We start from the raw sequence: 23442 nt of genomic DNA on the forward strand, positions 1-23442 counted from the left end.
GATATCTCAGGAATGCCTTGACGGAATTTAATCAAACTTGTCTCAAACATCGACTTGGACTCAAGGATGAACTGATTACATTTTGGTGGTCATAGGTGAAAGGTCATGGTCACTGTGACCTCTCAAACGCCATTTTCCAGCTTGTTAACGCGATATCTCACGAATGCCTTGACGGAATTTCATCAAATTTGCCTCAAACATCGCCTTAGACTCAAGGATGATCTGATTAGATTTTGGTGGTGAAAAGGTCAAAGGTCAAGGTGAGCTCTCGAACACCATTTTCAAGCTTGTTAACGCGATATCTCAGGAATGCCTTGACGGAATTTAATCAAACTTGTCTCAAACACCGACTTGGACTCAAGCATGAACTGATTACATTTTAGTGGTCAAAGTTCAAGGTCACTGTGACCTCTCACACACCCAATTTCCAAGCTCTGTAACGCAACATCACAGGAGCGCCTTGACGGAATCTCTTCCAATTTGCCTCAAATGGCGATTTGGACCCCAGAATGAACTAATGGCGGAGGCATAAGTCCGCGTTGCGGTCGTTCTAGTTTTTTTTTACATCTGTTTATTGATTTTTAAAAGTAACAATGACATCACAGAAATACAGTACAGAACAAACACAGAAGCAACAGACCCCCCCAAGAAAGAAAAGAAAAAGGGGAAAAAAGTGTAGTGATACAAACGAGGAAGGTTACATACAAATGATCAGATATCATAAGTGACATGGCAACGACAAATGACACAGTTACCTTGACAAAACCTCAATCATTACACTTTCCAAGCAGGCTGACAGGTTGCCAGGTTTTCTGATAGACCCCTTCTCGCTTTGACATAGTGAATGTGGGATTTTCTCTAGTGAATTAGGGATTAGGGATTCCTAATTCCTAATTCCCCAAGCCACATATCAAATGTTGGACACTTAGGTCAATAGGTTAGGGTTAGGTTAAGATCAGGGTTAGATCAATAGGTTAGGGTTAGGTGAAGATTAGGGTTAGGTCAATAGGTGAGGTTAGGGTTAGGTCAATAGGTTAGGGTTAGGTCAATAGATTAGGCTTAAGTTAAGATTATGGTTAGGTCAATAGGTTAGGGTTAGGTCAAGATTAGGGTTAGGTTAAGGTTAGGGTTAGGTTAGGGTGAGGTCAATAGGTTAGAGTTAGGTCAATAGGTTAGGGTTAATGGGTAGGGTTAAGGGGTAGGGTTACGCTTAGTTCACACAGACAACCTACGCCTTGCCTTGCCTCAACCCACGCCTACGCCGAGCTGGGCGTGAACCTGTTACACGCTTTTGCGATCACACCGCACGCCTTTTGCACGCCGAACCTGTCTTTATAATGGCTGTCTTGCACTGTGTTTGTATGAGACTTGACACAGTCTACGGCCGAAACTGTTGTCAAATAGCGTTAAATTACACTTTATTGCATCATTCTGGAACCAGAGCGTGCCTTCCCCTGGCTCCAACAACTTCAACATACTCTGTTTAGTTACATTTCAATTAATCAACTTTGGAGCATTATTTACCCCCCCTTCCCGACATGCTAGGTTGACGTGCTTCGTCCCAATCGATTCCTTATTTCTTCTACTTTCATATGGTATAAAGATTACCACTCACGCTTTAAAAACGAGCTTGCAGTCAGCGACGGATTTACGGGCCAAATTCAGTACCCTTGTACCCTGCTAACTTTGTTATCACTAAGTTACCACTGGTCCATGGTCATGGATCTTGATATTAATTATTATTTTTGATATTCATAATTATTATTTTTTATTTTTTTATTGATTCTTATCCATTGGTAACTTCATCTCTCATACCTCATATCAACATTTCATGCTTACTCTGAATTTTAACCCCTTGAATGCCAGTTTACTGTACTTACTGTACAATAAGATTTTCGTAAGAAAACCCAAAATATGATTTTTTTCCCTTCCCATGAATGCCACCTGGTGGCGGGTGGTCGAATTATCATAGCTTTGGATTTCTCACATATTTGGTGGAGGAATTATTTTCTTCCAGCTCCGTCTTTTGAGAATTGCAAATTTGCTTTTTTTCCTACTAAGCAAACACTGGTCCATGGTCATGCATCTTGATCTTAGTACTTGTTTTTTATATTCATAATTAACTATTTTCTTATTTTTATTGATTCTTATCCGTTCGTGACTCCATTCCTCATACCTCATATCCATAGTTTAACATCTGGCTGAAGACACATGCTTGAACAATGCCATTTAGGCCATGAGCGAGAGAGCACAGAGCTGGGCTCCACCTATGACGCTCTGACCGCCTCCCCCGCCCGAGAGGCTCCTTCGTGGGCATCGGATTTACTGTGCCTCGGTGCTTTGCGCGTACCTCAAAGTGGAAGTGATAGAACGCTCTTAGAACGTCAGATCACAACGATATTAGAGATCTAGAGTCAATTTTCGACGCCGATTCCAGCCATGCTAGTGGCGAGTCTCTACAACGAACGGGCGCTGAGATACGACATACTATCAAATAAGGTAAATTTAACGAAAAATACATGAAACTGCCAATTTTCGACTGCCAGCTAGTTTTCAGAAAAAACACAAACTAGCTTCCTTCATCCATCAATCTCGGTCTAAAGGCTTCAAATCATTAGTTTGCACCGGAAAATCCGCATTCCCAGGTCATGTGACATGTTACCATGACGATCACTGTACTGTGCCAACACTGATCAAATAGGGGGGCGGGGGCAAACACAATAGAAGCTACAAATTTGATGTCTTGACTCGAGCTGAGAGGTGTAAGATCAGAAAAATAATTATTTTTGGGTAAAGTACCTGGGAGTCGGAAAAAAAATTGTTTTTTTGCAAAATTAACATTGAAATCAATGGGAAAACTATGCAATGGATTTTGAAGCCTTGTAACTCCACCAAATGTTCAATCAACCCCAAGGTTAGATATTAAGGTCAAATTTCAAGGTATTTGGTCCAGGATGCCCACTGAAAAAAATGAAATACATTAATTTTGTAAGAATTACCTGGAGGTGTCAAAAAGGCCGTTATAATGAAAGTCAATGACCGTGCAGCCGTACCTTAATAGTAATTTGATGATAACTTGAGTTTCTGGGTGCCAGGATGATTTTTTCTAGTCCTGGCAACGTGAATTACCATAATAAACCATAAAGAAAGCCTGAGCTGAATTTCAGACCTTTCGTTCCAAGATTTTCCAAATTTCCGATACGCGATTCCCGCTTCGATCCGGCCAGCCGGACCAGTAGGTTACAAGGGTGTTAATCTGAGAATTTAAGGTTGCAGTTTTTATTAGGAAAAATGACAGCATGAAACATAAATACGAAAACAATAGCGCTGCTCGGTGAACCATTTCCACGCCGAATTTAATAGAAGAGCCGGATAACTTTTTTTTTTAAATTGACTTACTTGCATATCCATGCCGTCTGTAGTGTACCCGCATGCAGCCGCATGTACCCGCATGCAGTTTTCTGACGTTGCAAATATCCCAGTATCCCACCATACCACAGCCCGCAACTCGAAACTCGTTTTGGCCCGTAATCCAATGCAACGACTGTCTGGCTTGTGAACACTTATAGTGTGGTATGGTATGTCAAGAAAACAGCCCCCATAGAATTTTTGTGCTAAAATTGATTTTTTTGCTATTCTTGGCTCTATAGAGTCCAAACTATCAGAAATCGATCAGGTCCAAATTTTTCAGACCCCCACCCTCTTTCTGGGGGGTCATCTATTTTGGGACCTCCCATAATAGTATGTCAGCCAGTTAATGTCTGATTTTCATAATATTAGAGTTGTTTTGTAGGTTTTAAAATATTCTGAGTTGATTTATTACACTTTTAAAGCAGCCAGAAGAATATCTTTCTGACTTTCAGTTTGGTACCTGGGACACCCCGGACTGACCCCTGTGCCTATCTCAGTCATCATTACATTCTCCGCTCTACTCCTGCTCTTTTCTCGGCCAATACAACTTCTACAATTATCTTTTCAGGGGCATCCAGTGACAATTAATACATTACTGCAGGTGTAGACCATTCTGAAAGGCATTTCCTGTTCTGATTCTGCAGTGTTGAAATATGGCCAATGTAGCAGAATCCTCGTTGAAGTTGTACGTTGAAGATTCAGCAGTCAGTTGGGAACACTAATTGGATCCTAAGAGCTGGAACTCTCCACATTGCATTTGCTGCCTTGCATGCTCTTGGTAAAACAATTGATGGAAGTGGCCTTGACACATGTGCTATTGAAAGTGGTGCATAACGGCGTTGTGTTTGATGGTAATTGCAGCAACCCATGTTACGAGGCAGACATGCTAACCACTGCACCAAGAGAGCTAGATCCTTTGGCGGAGCTGATTAACGTGCCTTTATACTGGGGGAGCGAGTTTAACCAACTTACTTGCTACCACTCGGGACTCACGGGGACTCAACATTCATTCAGTTTGATATACACATCAGCTTTTCATGGGATTTTTGGTGGCAAAATTTACAAGCGAGGCCTTGAGTACCAGCCTTGCAATTATGATGTTGCGTTTTGATACCTTCCAAATGGTCTAATTCGTAAGCAGTGCATTGCTCTCAAGGACAAACTCCATGAACGTAACCCACAGATGCTAGAGATCTTTGAAGAAATCCAATCCTGGTACTCAGAAAATGTCAAGCCACTCGAAGATGAAAAAGACCTTAACGAGTTCGCTCAGTTCTTGACCCAGTATCTTCAACAGGTAGAGAGTCTTCTTAATCGTATCGCTCAGGTGACTGGGAGGAGTACTTGTCATCATTAGAGAAACTCATCAAGTATTTATTTGCTGACTGGCTGATGGCAGTCTATCTTGCTCAAATGAATGCTCTTGAAGAGGATGACCTGGAAACATGGAATGCACTGAAGTCTGGTGCATTTGTGGTGGAAAAGTCAGAGATACACTCATCTATTCACTGATCAAGCCCTCGAGCAGGAAATCAAGAAGCCAAAGGGACATGGTGGGATGGTTGGACTCAGTAGAGATGAAGCTGAAGCAGCTCTGGACCGACTAGTCCAACGATCCTCAAAGTCCGGACTCCGGACCCAGACGCTGTCCTATACTGACCAAGCCCTATAACCTACAAATCATTGAATAGTTACATTTTCACGGAGCGTTTCTATTTTAACTGGCACATGCTTGTGGGAAGATCATGCTATTCCAATGAGTTCCCCTCCCTCCGAACAGGTGCCCCGAACGACCAGAGGAGGCACCACTTCAGCGACCAGGATATTGCATGTTTTGGTGAGGGGTTCCTATATGAAGGAAACCTCCAGGGGGCACGGGGAGAACATGCAAACGCCACACAGAAGGGCCCTTTTGACGACCCAACCCGGGCGGTGGGCACTCAAGGACATGCGGACGGGCATGCACTCCTTCAGCACTCAATGCGTCCCAGGTGGGATTCGACCCCAGGACCTTCTAGCTGTGAGGCGACAACGCTTACCACTGTGCCACTGTACCACACCTCATCTTGCTGTCTAGTGAATCAGTACCTCAACAGCTTCCCAAAAGCTTCCAGATCTTCTTCAAGGACAGAACATTATCAGCTCTCAGGAGAGATTGCATTGAGGTCAAGAGCAAATGCTCAATGCGGGATAAATCATACCAGGCAAATTGCCCTGAGCTTCCAATCGAATAGAATGGATGGAATTCAGAGAGTGGAGGGTATGGTCCAGTCAGGTGAATTGCCCTCCCTGCTCCACGGGCAGTACTTGAGCTCATCAAATGTGGCTGCAAAGCAGGTTGCAAGGGACGGTGCAGCTGCTAAAACAATCACATGTCTTGCACTCCTGTCTGCAAATGCTATGGTAGAGACTGTGCAAACACTATAAGGGAGGACATTCCAAATGACAATGATGATGAAGTATTTCTTAAATTACTTTATCAACGCCTGTCAACCAGAACTCTCTTTAACAAAACTGCTATAAATAAACTGAGAATACTAATACACCTTTACAATTACTCTAACACTTTGTGAATTGGACCATTAGTGGTATACATAGCTGTAGGGCATCTACCATGGATCCAATGGTGAGGAGGGACTGTAGCTGGTGCACTGAAATAGGTAAAAGACACTTCCAGGAGCTTTGAAAGTACAATAAACAAACCCAGTATACTTAAAAACACATTCACATAATATTATAAAAATTGGTTAGCAAATCACAGAAATAGGTGCAAGAATAGTTTTGAGAGGACCACAACTGAAGTGACCCCCCCAGGAAGTGAGGGAGGGGTCTGAAAATTTGAACCCCATTATTTTCTGACAGTTTGGTCCCTATAAAAGCCAAAACAGCAAAACAAATCTATTTCAGCAAAAAAATCCTAAGGAAAGTACATGCCATACCGCGCTATTACTGCTTGATAAAAAGTAAATAAAAATAAGGGGGAAATATAATATGCTGCTACTGTCGTCAGTGTCGTGGAAATCATTCCTGTCAGCTCATCTCACAGCAAAGTGGAATTTTGATGTCATCACTTCCTCGTAGTGAACTTGATTCAGCGTTGAGAGACTCATTCATCAGTGGACATTACATTACATTACATTACGTCATTTGGCAGACGCTTTTATCCAAAGCGACTTACAATAACAATTTTTTTGTCAGCAATAGAGCAATCAACTATGTAACACAGTCTATGATAACTACAACTTCTGAAGGAACAGTGGTACAAGTTAAGGTTAGTTTAGATTTTTTTTTTTTTTAAGAGAGAGAAAGAAGTTAGATCAAGAAGGGCCCAGATGGACGATACAATGTCAATCTTAGCAATCTATCCAATCAACAACCAATTAGGTTGAATAAATTGTTTGGTATTGATTGGTGAGGGCGGGTTAGGCTCCAGCTAAATATGGTTGAAAAACACATAATTTTCACTTGTGAAATGCATGTGTTTTCAACCAATAATATTTTGCATGAGATAAATTACCATGGGAATCAAACGCCCTACCCCTCAACCCCCTCTAATCCTCTACCCCCCAAGGACATGACAGGGGATGACAGACTGGCACAGACTCTGTCTGCATGCCACTCCATCAGTTCCCTATACGGGGGTCACTGTTGTTGATGCATTTTAAGAATAGCATGATTTTTATTAAGGAAAAACACATTTGATTGATATTTTATTTAAAAATATATATATTATTATATAAAATCCCCCATCTCTTCTAGAAAATAGAGGACCATCCTCCTATGCCTCACTGGAAAAACCTCCTCTGGGCTATTTGTACCGCGGGTGTAAATAGCTCATGTGTCTATTCACACCCCAATTCCGAAAGTGATTAGAATGTATTTTATATTTTATATTTTAAAAGTAAAAATTTCTAGAGCACAGGGCCTAACATTTATTTTTCAAATATATATGCTTCATGAAGGAATTACTCCAGGACAGCACTGCAATAAGTTGTATAGGCTACTTTATTTAAATTGTATTGCCTGCACAAAGTTTCAGGCCAGATGCCCTACTTCTTCATGGTGCTAGTGGCAAATCATTTAGGCTACATCCTCTATATATGTTATAGAATATTATATTATATATATAAATACATTAATATGCATCCACCTTATTTCTAGCTGCCATGATGCCTTACATGAAATATGGTTGCTTCTTCCAGTGTAATCCTCCGCCCCATCCCACGGTTCCGTTGCTGACACGGACACAACATAACCCGTCTGTAAACGATGTTTCAAAGCTGCAGGCAAAGGGAGCGAATCACGTCCAGCTTGGCCAATAAATATCCCGAGTTGTTCAAAGAGCAACAGGTTAGCGGGTGTGATAGATAACATTACATTTTCTCAAATAAATCATCAAACGAGAGGGATTTCCGGCTATCTAAACTTGTCAGTGAACAGTTGCTTAACTTTAATGATTAGCTTTCTATCAAGATAACGTCTTGTCCTCTGGCAGCAAGTCATACTAATTGATATCAAAGGTGCTCTTTATAGTTGACACCAATCCTTTTCAAACAGTTGACCTTGTACCTGGACGACAATGAGTTGGCAGTGAGACATCTGACTCATTTTGATAGAGCGGGTCACATACAGCACAACAGAGCAGTGGTAAGCCAACAACAAAATGGCAGTCAGTTCAAGTCTGTGACACTAATTCCGACACTCCCCCGGCAGCCTCAGGTGGCGTCAACATCACTACTCCCCCGCCCCCTCTCCCTGTACTTCCATACAGCAGAATCCATTAATCCAATCAAATATTATTAAACCTCATTTTCTGGTATCAACAACCAATGGATGATATTAGGTCTAGATATGATATACAGTCTACGGTGGCTCCATGTGTTTCCGTGCGCGTCGTCAATCTTTAAGAGCTTGTCACTGCCAGGCAGTCACTCACGGCCAGAGAGACAGACAGACATGCGGCCGGAAAAAGAAGGGAGGAGCAGAGAAAATTAGGGAAAATAAATTCCAAAAACATTTAAACTTTTAAACATAACATTAAATGTTGAAATCTAAAAGACATGACAAGCAGCCGTGCTGCAGAGCCCAGGTGCCAAGTGCAGAAACTCCACCCACTGTACAGAAACACTCAGGGGAGACAAACAAGACACACACCCTGCTGCCTCCTGACAGTATGCATGATGACGGAAAAGAGGGAGGCAGAAGCAGCTGGATATTAACACATTCACTGCCAACAGTTTTTTTTTATACTGTAGGTAGCTTCTGCCAAGGTTTTTTTTGAGGATTCTGGCTCATCTTTCAAGAGCCGAGGATTATTTTCTGCTAGGACTTTGTGAACACAAAATATCTCAAAATGATCTAATAGAATGTGTGCTTTCTCTGTCTAAAAGAGTTAGTTTGTAGAGTTAGTAGTTATGTAGGCATTAGCAGTTGAATACAGCATGGTTTCAGCGTGTGAAAATGAAAGCTGAGAAAAATGCCTTTTTGTGAAATTCGATAGAACAGTCACTTTAACCATTTATTGTTGGCATCAGTAAGACAAGACATCTAAACAATAGTTCTGAACAGTAATTTCCTCCATAAGAGCACCCCCACCCCCCTCTCCTTCAAACTCCTCCCTCCGTGGGTGTGTCTCTGGTGGCTTTGCAGCGTTTGTCACGGGCGACGAGTCTCTGCCTGTCTGTGCTGCCTGGCTGCTGGCGGCCGCTCTTCCGGCGAGTCTGGATGGGGCTCGCTCGTTTCTTGGGGTTTCGGTTGAGAGCTTTGATGAAGCTTTTGCGATTCTGGGCTTTATGCTGCGTGTTTCAAAGTGTGTTGCACCCAGTCTATTTTTGGAACCCCCCACCGTTGTGCGCCACCGTTGTGCGCCAGCGCGAAAGCGTTTTCGCCAAACCATTCTACAGTATGAGAATGGCTTCCTCACGCTTTCCCCTGCAGTTTTGGCTCGGCTTTCTCTAGTCTGTAGAGCACTGTCGCCACTTAGTGGGTCGGTGGAATGGGTTGTACACGTTCGGTGGCTTCCATATTTTTATAGGAGACGTAGGGGGCTTGGATCCACGTCCCACCGTCAATTTTTTTTTTTTTTTGACGAGTTAACTCGTCCACGGCAGTCAACCGTTGGTTTCTGCTTGATGAGTTAACTCGTCCACGGCAGTGAACGTGTTAACATGTTTAGTTCCCTAAAGGAATGCAGTTGGTCACAACGTCAGCTAACTAAGTTAGGCTCTTCTTTGTTATTTTGTCAAATGCTTTTTTCTGGGGAGCCACTTTTTAAAAATGACAAACCATGGCATAGAGTGACCAATATATATAAATTGTGAGAATTTGTGAATAAATGAACTATCCTGAGCCTTTTTACTGCCATTTCTGCACCACCCTATATCTTGATTCAAGATTCAAGATTCAATAGTTTATTGCCATATTAATTAAAATTGATTGGAATTTGTCTTGGTATATGCTCAAACAGACAAACCAATCACAGTCACAGACTATAGCCCTTTTCCCACATGCGTACCGTAAAATTACCTGTAAGTCAATATCGGACATTTCCCTGAATTTCCCTTCACACCTCAGCGTTCGCAAGTGAGAATCTTGTCGTCAAATAGCCGGTATGTTGGGGGGAGGGGGGAGGGGGAGCTTATTTGGGGGGTCGGCAAAACTTGCCACACAATAAAATCACACTCGTTTGACTCAAGAGCAGCGTCAAGCCAGCGTAATAAACACAGCCGATTTCCCCCCTCCCCTCTGCTCGAGAGAGGGGAGCAGCCACACAGGACAGACACAGCGAGAATGGCAGAGGCTTGGGGGAGCTTATTTGGGGGGTCGGCAAAACTTGCCACACAATAAAATCACACTCGTTTGACTCAAGAGCAGCGTCAAGCCAGCGTAAAATAAACACAGCCGATTTTCCCCCTCCCCTCTGCTCGAGAGAGGGGAGCATCCACACAGGACAGACACAGCGAAAATGTGGAAGTAGTTTGCTTTGATGTGCGCAAATGATTAGATGATGCACGCTGGAAGTGAACGTTAAGCAACGTGTGTACACCTCGCCCACATGAGAGAAGGACCGGTGTCGCGGAAAATGACTGGATCCGTTTCTCACTTGTATCCGCTATAGCGCATACCGCTCTTCTGAGTGGGTCGAAACTGGTGAAATGTCCGCGATGACGGGGTCGCGCTTATACCGGCACGACTACTTTCTCACAAGCAGGCATTAGACCACGTTCCGGTCATTTTGCGGTACAAAGCGCATGTGGGAAAAGGGCTTATGAGAGACAGACAATACGGCCCCTATCGTTGCATCGGCGCAGTTTCTAGGCCGAGCGGCAGGCGCAGATCAAAGCAGTGGGCGTGGAAAGGCGCACTTGATATCGTCGTGCTGGCGCTAGATGCAGCCCAAAGCATTACAACCACGCCTTTTAGGCGTAAAATTATGCACCGTCATGCTCATTGGATAAGTGCAATAAACGAATCGCACGCTTGCCTTTTTAGCTCCAATTCCAGTGATCCCGCAAAACCAGACGAAAGCCAAACGCTCTGCCCCCCCCCCCCCCTCCCTTCATCCAGCCTGTCTGTCTGCATTATAGGCTATTATTCCATATTATTATGCTTCTCAAACCAATCTAACTGCAGTTTCAATACTGCAAGCATGTAAATACGCTACACTATAGCAAGATCAAAGTGAAAATAATGTTCTATGCATCAGCTAGAAAAATATAGCCTATTAGATTGGTGAAAGTTTGTCCAGAAAGATATCATTTTCTCTCGCCTGCTGCAGGAAGGATGATGCACATAAATATACCCTACATTATGTCAAGTCATTGCATAAATGTGTTTTTATTGTAAAACTAAATGTGAAATAGGGCCAAGTTATTGGACGACATCACAGTATAGCAGATGCCATTAGAAGCGCGTTCCGAAGCGCGTTCCGCTGTTACTTCTCTAAATCACGTTAACTCGACAAGGGGTATATATATGCCCAGGAGGACATATATGTTTCACATAGGGTGGTGTTTTCATTTCGAGGTTTTATTTGGTCCAATATTGAAATGTTGACAATGGCAGGCTGTGTTACCATTACACATTAATTTAGAACTACCTTTTATATCTATTTTGGCTCATTTGGTGGCTATTTAGTAGCGAAATGAAGAAACACAATGCATGCTGGGAACTCAGAGAGAGAGAGAGAGAAGGGTGACAGAGAAGAAGCAGTGAAGGCAAAGAATAGGCCTGCTTTTGAAAAGCGCAAAGCGCTAAATGTAGGCCAGCTCCCAAGATATGACTAGGCTGGTATTTAGCGCCGACACGCCCACTTTGGGACTGCGCCACGCCCATTCGGCCTAAAGCGCATTTGGCAGCCTAAAGCCTATTGCTATCTTGCCGAAACAGGCGCAAGGCACGTTTTTTTGCGGTTAAGGCCCGTAATAGCGCCGATGGCCTGTGGGAGAATAGAGCCCTACAACTACACATCTGTTGCAATGTATAAAAAGTAGAGTAACATGCAATCAAAAACAACTGTAGAATGCAAAACAGTATGCACAGTATGTACAGTGCAGGGTAGGCACAGGCGGCTAGTGCAATAAAAAAAGTGTATGATGCATTACAGTGTCTGGTGCATTAAAAAACTAGGGGGTAAAATTAAATTGGGGTTGTGAACTGAACTGAGGGGGAGTTAAGGGCCCTCACTGCTTCAGGGTACGAGCTGTTACGCAGACGAGTGGTTCAGCATTTGATGCTGCGTACCCTTCTTCCTGAAGGAAGGGGGACAAAGAGAGCATTGGCTGGATGGGAGGGGTCCATTATTATCTTCAGCCCTAGCTTCAATATGCGGTCATTATAGATATTGCATATTCTCGGCAAATCCTTACCTATGATCCTCAGCTGAGCAGTTACCGAACCAAACTGTGATAGAGAATGTGAGCACACTCTCTATCATAGCTCGGTAGAAGTGACACATCCCTATCTTTGAGACTTTGAATTTCCTGAGTTGCCTCAGGAAGAACAAATGTTGGTGAGCTTTCTTTACGATAAGGCTCACATTGACGTTCCATTTAAGAGAAGAGGAAATCGTGGGCCCCAGGAATTTGAAACTTTCCACCTTCTCAACAGCCTGATCATTTATAATTAAAGGCTGGAGTTCAGCTTTGTTTTTGCGGAAATCCACAATCATCTCCTTGGTTTTGGAGATGTTGAGTGATTTTATTTTATTTTATTTTATTTGACGGTTACAAATTGAAATACAGTGTACTAAACAAAGTATAGACATGGATCTAAGAATAACATCAAGGATAAAGCACAATAAAGTCAAGACTTATTTCCATTGTGGTCCTTGGTCTATAAGTACCGCTTTTTTTTTAATCTATAGGTAGATAAAAAAAACAACAACAACAATATAAACATGAAATAATTAGCAGAAGCATTCAATACAGTATGATTTATGCAATGAGAGATGAGAAACATACATATCAAAATCAGTGCTGTAGTGGTAAAAAAAAAAAGGTGGGTAAACTATACTTTTGGCAGCTTTCTCACGCGGCACCGGCAGTGTTATAACGGCGGATAAATAAGCTTCCATGACCGATATACAAGACAAAATATGAGAGTATATAGAACAACTTAATCTGGATCATATAGCCCTATAAGGTATATCAGGGGGTTCCCCCACATTTCTGAGTAGCCAGCCAGATAGAAAAAGTAGCTGGCTATGGGATGGGCCTTGCCCCTCAAGGGGGGTCCGGGGGGATTCTCCCCCGGAAGATTTTTTTTTTTACATTTTAAAGTAAAATTCATCAAACTGGTGCATTTGAGAGCAAAATGAACTACACACATTTCTAATGTGTTGTGACTTTACAAATAATTAGGCCTAAACAATCAATATAAAATGTATTTATTGAACATTTGTTGAATTTCTCCAGGTATGAAAAGTTAAATTATACAGTAGGTAGCCTACTTTAAAGGACCTTGTATGAACCCAGTATATACAGTTTGAAGAGTAATATAGTTATCTCTCTCACACACACTGTACCTGTGATTGTCAGCTTCAGCTTTATAGCTAAAAGTATGTAGACAGATTGAATCTATGATTCTTGAATACCAATATATAATTCAAACTGTCCACAAACACATTGGGCAAGGATAGGTAGACAACATACTGTACATGGAAATAAAAGTGGTTCTGCCACTCTGGCCACTAAATTTTAGTCAGCCAATATTTATTTATACAGATCTCGGCACAACAAACACCAGTATGTTTCTAGATAGTTTTCAACATGGTCGTATTATTTTGGCTTTATACAGTAGCACCTGGACTATTCAAGTTGACTCGCACGCACCTTACAAACTTTACTTGATCAGAGGGAAATCAATCAAGTTTCTTACACCAGGCAGTGATTCACTCTTCAGTTGTAAAACGCTGAGCCTATATGATTTTCCCCACTCCGGACACACATTTTTAACCAACCTTACCTATGTTCAGCTCACCATGAGCTGGTCTCCAAATGCACGTCTCCAATGTGCATTGCGCATCGCTGGCACAATGGCACCGTTAAGTTGTTTGAAGGGGGCGCTGTCTGGGCAGGCAAGCACAGCTCGATAAAGGCACCAACGTGACCGGGGCCGTGTACCTTTCCCGCGGAGCGCTCCACAAAAATAGGCTACGGTTCGCGGAGATCCTGGTCAGTGCCATGCCCATGTGTAATCTTTTTTCTTTTCTTTTGGTGTGTGACGTGCTTCGCGTGGTCTCCGCATCAACGGAGTTTACGCGAACGTGTTAAAACTCGTGCAATAATAAGTGTGCATAAACGATTTAAACATGTGAGTAAACAATCTTAAAAGGTGCCTAAACACTGCAGAGCATTGAAAAAGGTACGTAAACGCCGTTTACGTGCGTTTAGCCACCACTACAGCCCTGATCAAAATACACAAAAGAAGCTGTACATCAGAGCTTAGACAGGGACTTGAAGAAGCCACAATTTGACCTTTTTCTTGAAAACGCCTTGGCTGCTTGTACACTTTAAGTGGAGGGGCAACATGTTCCAATTTTTAGCCCCGATAAATTTAAAAGAGCACTTACCTAGGTTTGTTTTAAAGCCAGGTAGACGTAAGTCAGCAGTACTGGCTCTAGTGTTGTGGGAGTGTGTATCTCCACTCCTCTGAAAGTGATTACTAAGATATTCAGGGGCTCTGTTGTTATAGATGTTATGAACAATGTTAAAGCAGCTACGAGCAACTTTTTCGATTGTTATTAAACAGTATAAATTTAATATCAATGCATCACATCTTACCTCTAATAGTCGACGAGACCAGCGTAGTCTCGCTTGAACCCCGAGTGAATCGGCCAGTGTTAGACTGTCTGTAGCCAGGGCAGATCAGGAAGTGAAATGAAACGGTTTGCAGCAGCCACTTCGGCCATAACCACAAAATAACTTCCAAAAAACCTGTTAGAATATAACGAGAGATGTTCCCGAGAGTATGCGTGGCGTTCACAATGTTTATGCTGTTGCTAGGCAGCGCGAACGGCGTAGGCAGGCAGCTGCGTTTCACTTCCGGGTTTCACTTCCGCGTTTCACTTCCGGGTTACCCGGTCCGGTCTCTCTAGAGCAGAGGTTCTCAAATGTTTTTCAGCCAAGGACCCCTTACAAGATAGAAAATATACCGGGGACCCCCTCATTCTGATTTGTGATTTTGGGCTAAGCTTAATTGTTTCCACGGTAACGTGCTTGACTTTTAATTTGATAGGTTTGTAATCCAAACCATTTTACCATGAACCATTTTAGATTTAAAGCATAAACTATTTTCGTTGAACTATGAAGATTTTGCAAAAAAAAAAATTTTTTTTTTTTTTATTACATTACATTTACATTACGTCATTTAGCAGACACTTTTGTTTTATCCAAAGCGACTTACAATATCACAATTTGTCAACAGTACAGAAAACCACTATGAAACACAATCAATGACAGCCAAGATATTTTGATAGACTAGCACCATGTAGGAAGTAGTTTGAGAAGGAATAAGTAACATGTAGCATTTTATAAAAAAAAAAAAAAAAAAAAAATACTTGAAAACTTTTCGCGGACCCCCTGGCAAAGTGCCACGGACCCCCATTTGAGAACCACTGCTCTAGAGAGCCCCCTGTTGATGCGAGTTTAGACAGACATAGACTTAACTCATTCACTGCCAATATCTGACTGGCATTTTTGGCACAGGCCAAGTATTTCCATAATGTTTGGTCATCTTTCAAGACCCACAGTAAATTCTGTACTAGGACTACAGTGATGTCCAATACCTCGAAATGAAGATCTAAGTCTCTACTTTCACCCCCAAAAAGAAAGTTAGCTTTTAGCATGTTCTGTACTCTACTTATAACCCTTTTTATACACCCCATGTTCACCAAAAAAGCCTGTCTGGGAAGAGAAAAGGGAGAAAAAAGCATTTTTGTAAAAGGGCACAATCTCAGGCATAACTCACTCTCAATTCTTTTATTTTGAACTGTATTGACATCAGACATGTAAATATTATTCGTTAGGACACAAATGACAAAAAAAAAAATATATATATATATACACACATGAAGTGCTTTTTTTTTACATTCAACAATACAGTTTACTCGGTGTGAGTGTGCAGACAGACAGACAGACAGACAGACAGACACACCGACAGACAGACAGACAGACAGACAGACAGACAGACAGACACACACACACACACACACACACACACACACACGATCCCCCTTTTAGATTTCTAACCCAACATAGGATAAGCAATAACCACGCCCTGTGGCGCTGGGATTGGCCAGGAGCAACACTGGAGGGCACGCAGCCCAGCGATTTCATGAACCAACTGAAGAGCTCTTGAGAAGGACAGCGGGCTGCTGTGAGTGCCTTCTGCCCGCTGCTGCCTAGCTGTTCCTGTGTTTATTTTTGATTTGTTCTGGTACACCCGTGTTGCCCTGTCATATCAACTCTGCTATTTGATCGTTCCCGTTTTCCCCTCGGCTATTCAACACGTCCTCACCGCCCTCGCAAACTGATCGATCATTTCCTCATTCCTCCGATGATCAAACACATCTCTTGATTACTTTCTCCCGTTTTCTCCTGGCTGGCACAGAGGAAGGCGACTCCAGCTCGTGCAGCGCGCCGAGGGCGTTTCAATGGCGTTTCTCCTGTTTGCACAAGGAAGCGTTACCCGTTCTCTGCTTTTCCTCTTGCTCAATTTCAAAACAACAGCTGCGGTATGTGTTTGATCGCGTGCTGTCGGCTACCCTTTGAAGGCAGGGACCTGTGTCTGTGTCACAGGCTGGGCAAGTGTTTGCTGCAGGCGCTGCACCAATAAAAACAAAAACACGTCAAACACGTCCTTGGCGGGGAAGGCCATTGCTGATAACACGTCAAAGACGTCATTGGCGGTGAATGAGTTAATAATCACCTAAGGGAGCAATCTCAGATACACACGGCTTTGGTCTCAGCTACTATTATAGGTAAGATGTGATGCATCAATATTGTAATTATACTGTTTAATAACAATCGAAAAAGTTGCTCGTAGCTGCTTTAAGTTGGAGCTGGACATATCTAGCATCCACGGGGAGCCAGCCCAGCTTCTGGAGGAGTACTTTTCCCACATGGTCTCTAGGGGCTAGGCCTAGAGTTAGCCTTACTAATTGGTTCTGGGAAACCTGCAGTTTCTCCTTCAAAACGTTGGTCAAACCTCCGTACCAAGAAGAACAAAAAAAGAGTGGCCTGGTCCAGAAAGGGGGCTTTTCTGGCCAGAAACTTAGTTTGTCCGATCACTTTGGTAATTGTTTTTAGGGCCATGGTATCGCCTCCTAAGCTACTGTCTAGGTGGTAGCCTAAATAGCTGACTGAGGCTTTTGCCTCAAAGGACTGGCCCTCAAGGACAATGCTAGACGAGACCAATTTGTGTAACCTGGGTTTAGAACCAAAAATAATATATTCAGTTTTGGCCATATGAAGGGAAAGTTTGTTATCAGTAAGCCAGGATTTTATTTTCTTAAATTCCTCACACATAGTGGCTTTAAGTCTCTCCACGTCCTTGTCAGAGGACAGAATGGCAGAATCGTCGGCATACAGAAACATGTTGACATTGCATGCAGTTTGTAGATCATTAATGTAAATTAAAAATAATAAAGGGCCTAAGACACTCCCCTGCGGGATCCCACAGGTCACAGGCAAGGCCGTGGATATTTGATCCTTAAAGACTATTTTTTTATCTCTACCTGAGAGGTAGGAGATGAACCATCTCAGACCGGGGGGGGCTAACGCCTAAAGCAGACAGTTTAAAAAAGAGCAAATCGTGGTCGACAGTGTCAAAGGCCTTTTGAAGATCGATCAAAATCATGCCGCAGAGCTTGCCAGCATCCATTTCTGTTCTAATAAAATATTTTAAGAAAAGCAGGCAGGAATTAGTGAGACTTTCTGAAACCAGACTGGAATTTGAATAACAGTTTAGAGTCGTTTAGATATTCATACAGCTGTTTGTGAATTACTTTTTCAAGGACCTTGGAGGTGACACTGAGAATAGAAATCGGCCTGTAGTTACCTGGGTCAGACCTGCAGCCTTTCTTAAAAAGAGGAATAGTTTTAGCGTGTTTCATGTCATCAGGAACAATGCATTGTGCCAGGGAGAGGTTAACAATAAAAGCAACAAATGGTGCTATAGGGTTAGGTTGTTCTGGGCACACCACTCGACAAGTGAGGAGACTTCTGCTCTGTAAGCTGTTTCATCATTACAGGAGATCAGACCTGTCACGGTGGTGTCATCCGCAAATTTAAATATTTTGACTAAGTCGGAAAGCGAGATGCAGTCGTTGGTATAAAATAAATAAAGTAAAGAGGACAAAACACAACCCTGGGGAGCACCCATACTAATGGGCAGTGACTTGGATAGCCTATTATTGACTTTGACCACGTGTGACCTGTTCGTCAGAAAGTCATATATCCAATCACACATGGACTTGTTAACGCCCCCCACATGGAAAGAATCTATATGTACCCTATATGTTTTAATATAGGGCCACATATAGTTTTCCCATATATGGTGCATACATAAAATTGGCCGATTTCCTATATTATATGTACATATATGTACCTATATGTATAGGTACATATATGTACCTATATGTACATATAATATAGGAAATCTGCCAATTTTATGTATGCACCATATATGGGAAACCTATATGTACATATATGTACCTATATGTAGGATCTTAAATAAATAAAAAAATAGCAGCGCACACGGGATTCGAACCCCGTTCTCCAAGGTTCAAGCCCTGCGCTCTACGTGCTCCGCAAAGGCTGGGGAACATTAGTCTGTAAAGAAGGGGGGGGGAAGGGGGGAAAGGGGAGAAAGGGGGAAGAAGGGGGGGGGGAAAGGGGGAGGAAAAGGAAGAAAAATTGGGAGGACGCAGGTTCGAATCCAGCTGTGGACTTACTTGAATTTTGTCCAATGTCATACAGTTATTGCCTTGGTGCTCTGAAACGATGTCAATGTGCTGCAACTCAAATCTAATTAAACTATAATGTGATTTTGATCAACTTTTAATGCACCATCACATTAGGCTACTTGTGTAAAATGGAAGAGACAGGTTTACAATCCCACCTCAAGCATGTTGGTAAATATGCAATGCATGGTTTTAAAACTGGGTCTTTATTATTGTAATTGGGAAAGAAAGTATGCACTTTAAATATTTAGTTTTTTTAGGCTATCTCAAAAGTGGGTAATGCCCTAAAGAAAAGTTGAAAGTAATGATTGAATGAGTGATAACTGATTTGAGCACTTTATTGGTCATTCAGTCAAGTATAAAACATATTGGCTATAATGTATTATGTAGTAGATTTAAATATCATGGTATTATCAAAGACACGAAGAGAGAATACATTTCAAATAAATTCATCATTTACAAAAACAAAACGATTAGACAATGTGCAATCTAAATCAAATAAAGAACACAGTGGACAATGAATAATAATAAACAGCAATAAAAAGAAGAAAAAGAAGAAAAGAGACAGAGAGGGTCCTTTGAATGAGAGTTCACTTGTCTGACCCCAGAGTGTCCAATCACAGCTAGAGAGCAGGAGCTGACACAACCAAATGGCAGCATCAGAAAGGGTCAGTGTGAGTGTAACTTTGTGTAGATCAGTGTCGAGTGTGTGTGGTGAGTGTAACTTTGTGTAGATCAGTGTCGAGTGTGTGTGGTGTGCAAAAAGCTGGCATCTGTATGCTGCCATCATGCTGGCGTCAGCAGCTCCTGGGTCCAGGTCTTGATGATGGTGGGTTGTGTTGGAGTCGAGCAGGCTCTGCAGACACCACACTGACACTTCACCACTGTAGGGAAAACACAAACATGGGTATATTCAGTGGTATTTTATGTTGTGAGATATTTCCTAGTACTTGATAATGTAATTGATTGTACTTCCGGTTTGACACTATTTATACGTCATGTCCGTCTTCTGTCAGCACAATGCTGAGGAAGGCTCCACGCCGAAACGTACATTGTCTTGCTTGAAGGTAAATAAAACAACCCAAAGGAATTATTTTGAGTGCTGGTTTTTTGCCCCTCTCTTATTATTTTTTGAGCCGTGCACCGTAACTTTTTGGAACTTTTGAGAGTGCTCACCAGTCGTGACTTCTAGTCACTGACTATTTGGACAAAACACAAACATGGGACACATCAGACTGATAGATACACGTTGTAGATGATAGATGAAAAGAGACATAGTTGGCATGGATTAAACAGGATGAATCACATTTTTGATGTAGATCCTGGACCTGTTTTAATGCCAGGTGTAAATTGAATCCAGCTAAGTAAGTAAGCAATTAACTAAGAAAGTAACGTTTATTTGTAACGTTTATTTATATAGCACCTTTCACAGAGCAGTCACATTGACTGGTGATGTAGGGATGGATCGTCACAGATTTACACAGGTGCCTGACCATGCAGGGCTTTATAAGTGATTACAAGAACCTTAAACTTGATGGAAGCCAATGTAAGGAAGCTAAGATGGATGTGATGTGACATGTCGTGCTGGACTAAGCAGCTGTGTCCACAGGGAACGTCTGTTTGAGCTGCCAGCGCCTTTCTGCAATTCATTCTCTATGGTAAGGACGCTCTAGGAGCGCTCCTCTTCCCAGCACCGCACCTGGTGTTTAAACGCTCTCGATGGCTAGTGTTTTTGGGCAGGGTGCTCTGGGGCCTCAAGCAGAGAAAAGTTACACTTTTGGAGAGGCAGGGCGAGGCTACTCATCAATGTCAATTTTTTTCAGCAGCAACAAATAAATGCTGTGTCTGTGCACGTTGGAAGCACTCTGGACATGATTTCCAAAGCATTCTGACCTGGGAAAAAAACAAAAAACAAAAAAACAATCCCTGTGGGCATGCGGCCTTAGTCAACAGCAGTGTACTGGACCATTTGTAGACAGTCCAGGGACCGGTGAGGCATGTCAAAAGGGAATTACAGTACTCCAGGTGGGATGATACAAAAGGCATCAATAATAATCTGTGTGACACAACAGACCTGAGTGTTTGTTTCTAAAATGGGTCTGTGTGTGTGTGTGTGTGTGGGGGGGGGGGGGGGGGTGGCATGTACAGGACAATGACTTAACTTGATCAAAGGACATAGCCTGATCAAAATAACACCAATATTTCTAAGATTAGACCATACAGTTAAACACTGAACAACCTTGGAAATGATTTTGTCTGAAGCAATAGTAATGACTTGAGTCTTGTCTGTGTGAGGTTGTTAAAACGTTTTTAACACAATCTGGACAGGAGACACAATCAGGTACTCACTGTCAGGAGTCGTGCAGGCTGGTCCACGCTCGCTGTAGCAGGTGGGATGTGTGCCTGTGCAGACAAGATGTGGTGTGCTGCTGGATGACGAGCAGGAGCTCCTTCAGATACTCCAATGCCTGGGACACGCTGTCTGGAGTGTAGGCGCTCACCTTGAGAAAGATACACAGAGGGAAAAATAAGTCCCAGTGAAATTAAATATGACTATTTCACCTTGTTGGCCAAGGAGGCATGAGTGGGTGAAGGTGAGGTCATACCTGAAGCCCTGCTTGGAGTAGAGGGTCACCTTGCTCCATCTTGCTGGGATACTTCAGTAATCCCTGAGCTGTGCAGATACCTGGCTGTGGCAGTCTGAAACACACAATGCACGTACGGTAACTTAACTGGACTTGCATACATGTACCATCACATACTGTACCTGATGTTACAGTGTATTGTGTTAGGGTCATGTTGTTAACTTGAACATGGATAAGCCATATAATCTTACCTTATAAAGGTCATGCCATCTCTCTTTTTTTGGGCAAGGAGCAGGTATGTTTCCCTCACTGGATGGCCATACCAGACACCCCAGTAGAGAGCCACTCAGTGTCACCTGCCATAGCCTTGTTGTTTCGTAATGACATCTGAAATTATGTACAGTAGACTAAATTATACTTACAGCAATAAACAAACATACATTAGATACTAAAAACATACAAACAGAAACACAGGCATAGACAGGCATTTAATGTTTATATCAGTAGGCCTACCTGCTGTTACTTTTATCTGTGTATGAGTTTCTCATTATTACTGATAACAAGGTTTACTATTTCTTATTTAGCTGTTAACGTTAACGTGAACTTGGGTTCAGATAGCGAAAACACAGCCACAGCTAACGCTAGTTAGCTTCTCGTTACGTTATGCTGTGATATTTACATCAAAGACCGCGATCAAAAATATGCGCAAATATCAACGATATGGCCAAAGTGGACGTGAAATATGTGTATTTAATTAAAACATGAAAAGGATCGGCAGTTGCTTACCTGTAACGTTGTGTAGGGATAATAATAAGAGCTAATGGCTAGCTATCCGTTAGCCAAACAAACCACACACTGGGGTACTTCCGGTGAAGAAGAAGAGGGCGGTGACCTCTCGGCGGTCGGATTCGCTGGGATTGGCTGAATGAAAGTTTGGATTCGCCTTCTGATTGGATGGCTTTGTGAAAGATTCACTTGGTCATTTGATAGGCTTCTGAATTATTAGGCTCGCCATGTGGTTGGTTCTTGAAAGATTAGGCTCGGCATGTGGTTGGCTTTAGAAAGATTGACTTCGCCCTGTGATTCGTCGACTTGTACAGACGAGCAGTGGTTAGGTACCGAGCTATACATTTTCTTATACTAACCAGAGAGCCGGGCACATTATATACTCTCTCGCACACAACGTAGACCACAATTGTCAGCGATCGGGAAGTTATTTTATGTGATGCGTACGAGTCATATTATGTAACAGACTAAAATTATGTTGTGTGTGTGTGCATCTATAGTCTGTAGGCTGTACGGCTTCAGAGGTTAACTTCATTTAACACCAGAGACTCAGGAGGTAGGCCTACACAGAGCCTCGTATACAGTCTGTTACAATAACATAGTGTGCCCAGAGCACCTCGTTCCGCACTTGGTGCAGACCGGTGCAGACTTGCTTTGGTCTAGTCAGTCACAGCTAGTAAGTACTTGCGCATGCGCGTTGCTGCAGGAACTGAATTCATTATTTTATAGTATTGCGCTAAACTATTAACCATAGTTGTGTCCTGGAAGCTTTTTGCTGGCACCACATAGCCTATAGTCCCATATTTATGATATTTCATGTGACATAAAATGCGTTGAAATGTAGTTTTCGTGTAGACCAGATTTCAACTCTCAGTTACACAATAAAAGACAATAAAATGCCAATTCACACACTATCAATATTGTCTCTATTCCAAACTACAACAAAGTTTTAACAATGATGAACCAAATTGTGTTTTTTTACACGTTTACGTTGTAACCGCATTTTAGCCGGTTGAAAAGAGGGTGAAATTAGGTCTTAGACGTTCAAACCCAATATCACCCAGATTTAAACTAAAAATCAACGTTGAAAAAACGTTTTGTGCTCGCTGGGTATATATGGATTATGACACAGTGTATACAAACAGATTTTTAAATGACCTATATAGGAGGCATATACCTTGTATTGTGTACATATAT

General features: G+C 42.3%; 1 protein-coding gene and 1 long non-coding RNA gene across 2 annotated transcripts in view; one reads left to right on the forward strand and one right to left on the reverse strand.

Annotated features, from left to right (window-relative positions):
- The window catches only part of LOC310785717 (NLR family CARD domain-containing protein 3-like), a gene marked incomplete at its 3' end in the record, with an annotated part of 158106 nt that overhangs the window by 1865 nt on the left and 132799 nt on the right, over positions 1-23442 (forward strand). The window lies entirely within an intron of this gene.
- Positions 21266-21768, reverse strand: LOC310784601. Its single transcript, XR_014553133.1, has 3 exons — positions 21711-21768; positions 21481-21574; positions 21266-21375 (listed from the first exon to the last, which is right to left on the reverse strand). It is a non-coding gene; the product is annotated as an uncharacterized lncRNA (long non-coding RNA).

The sequence above is a fragment of the Poromitra crassiceps genome (genome assembly GCF_964638095.1).
Source record: "Poromitra crassiceps genome assembly, chromosome: 11".
Lineage (NCBI taxonomy): Eukaryota > Metazoa > Chordata > Actinopteri > Beryciformes > Melamphaidae > Poromitra > Poromitra crassiceps.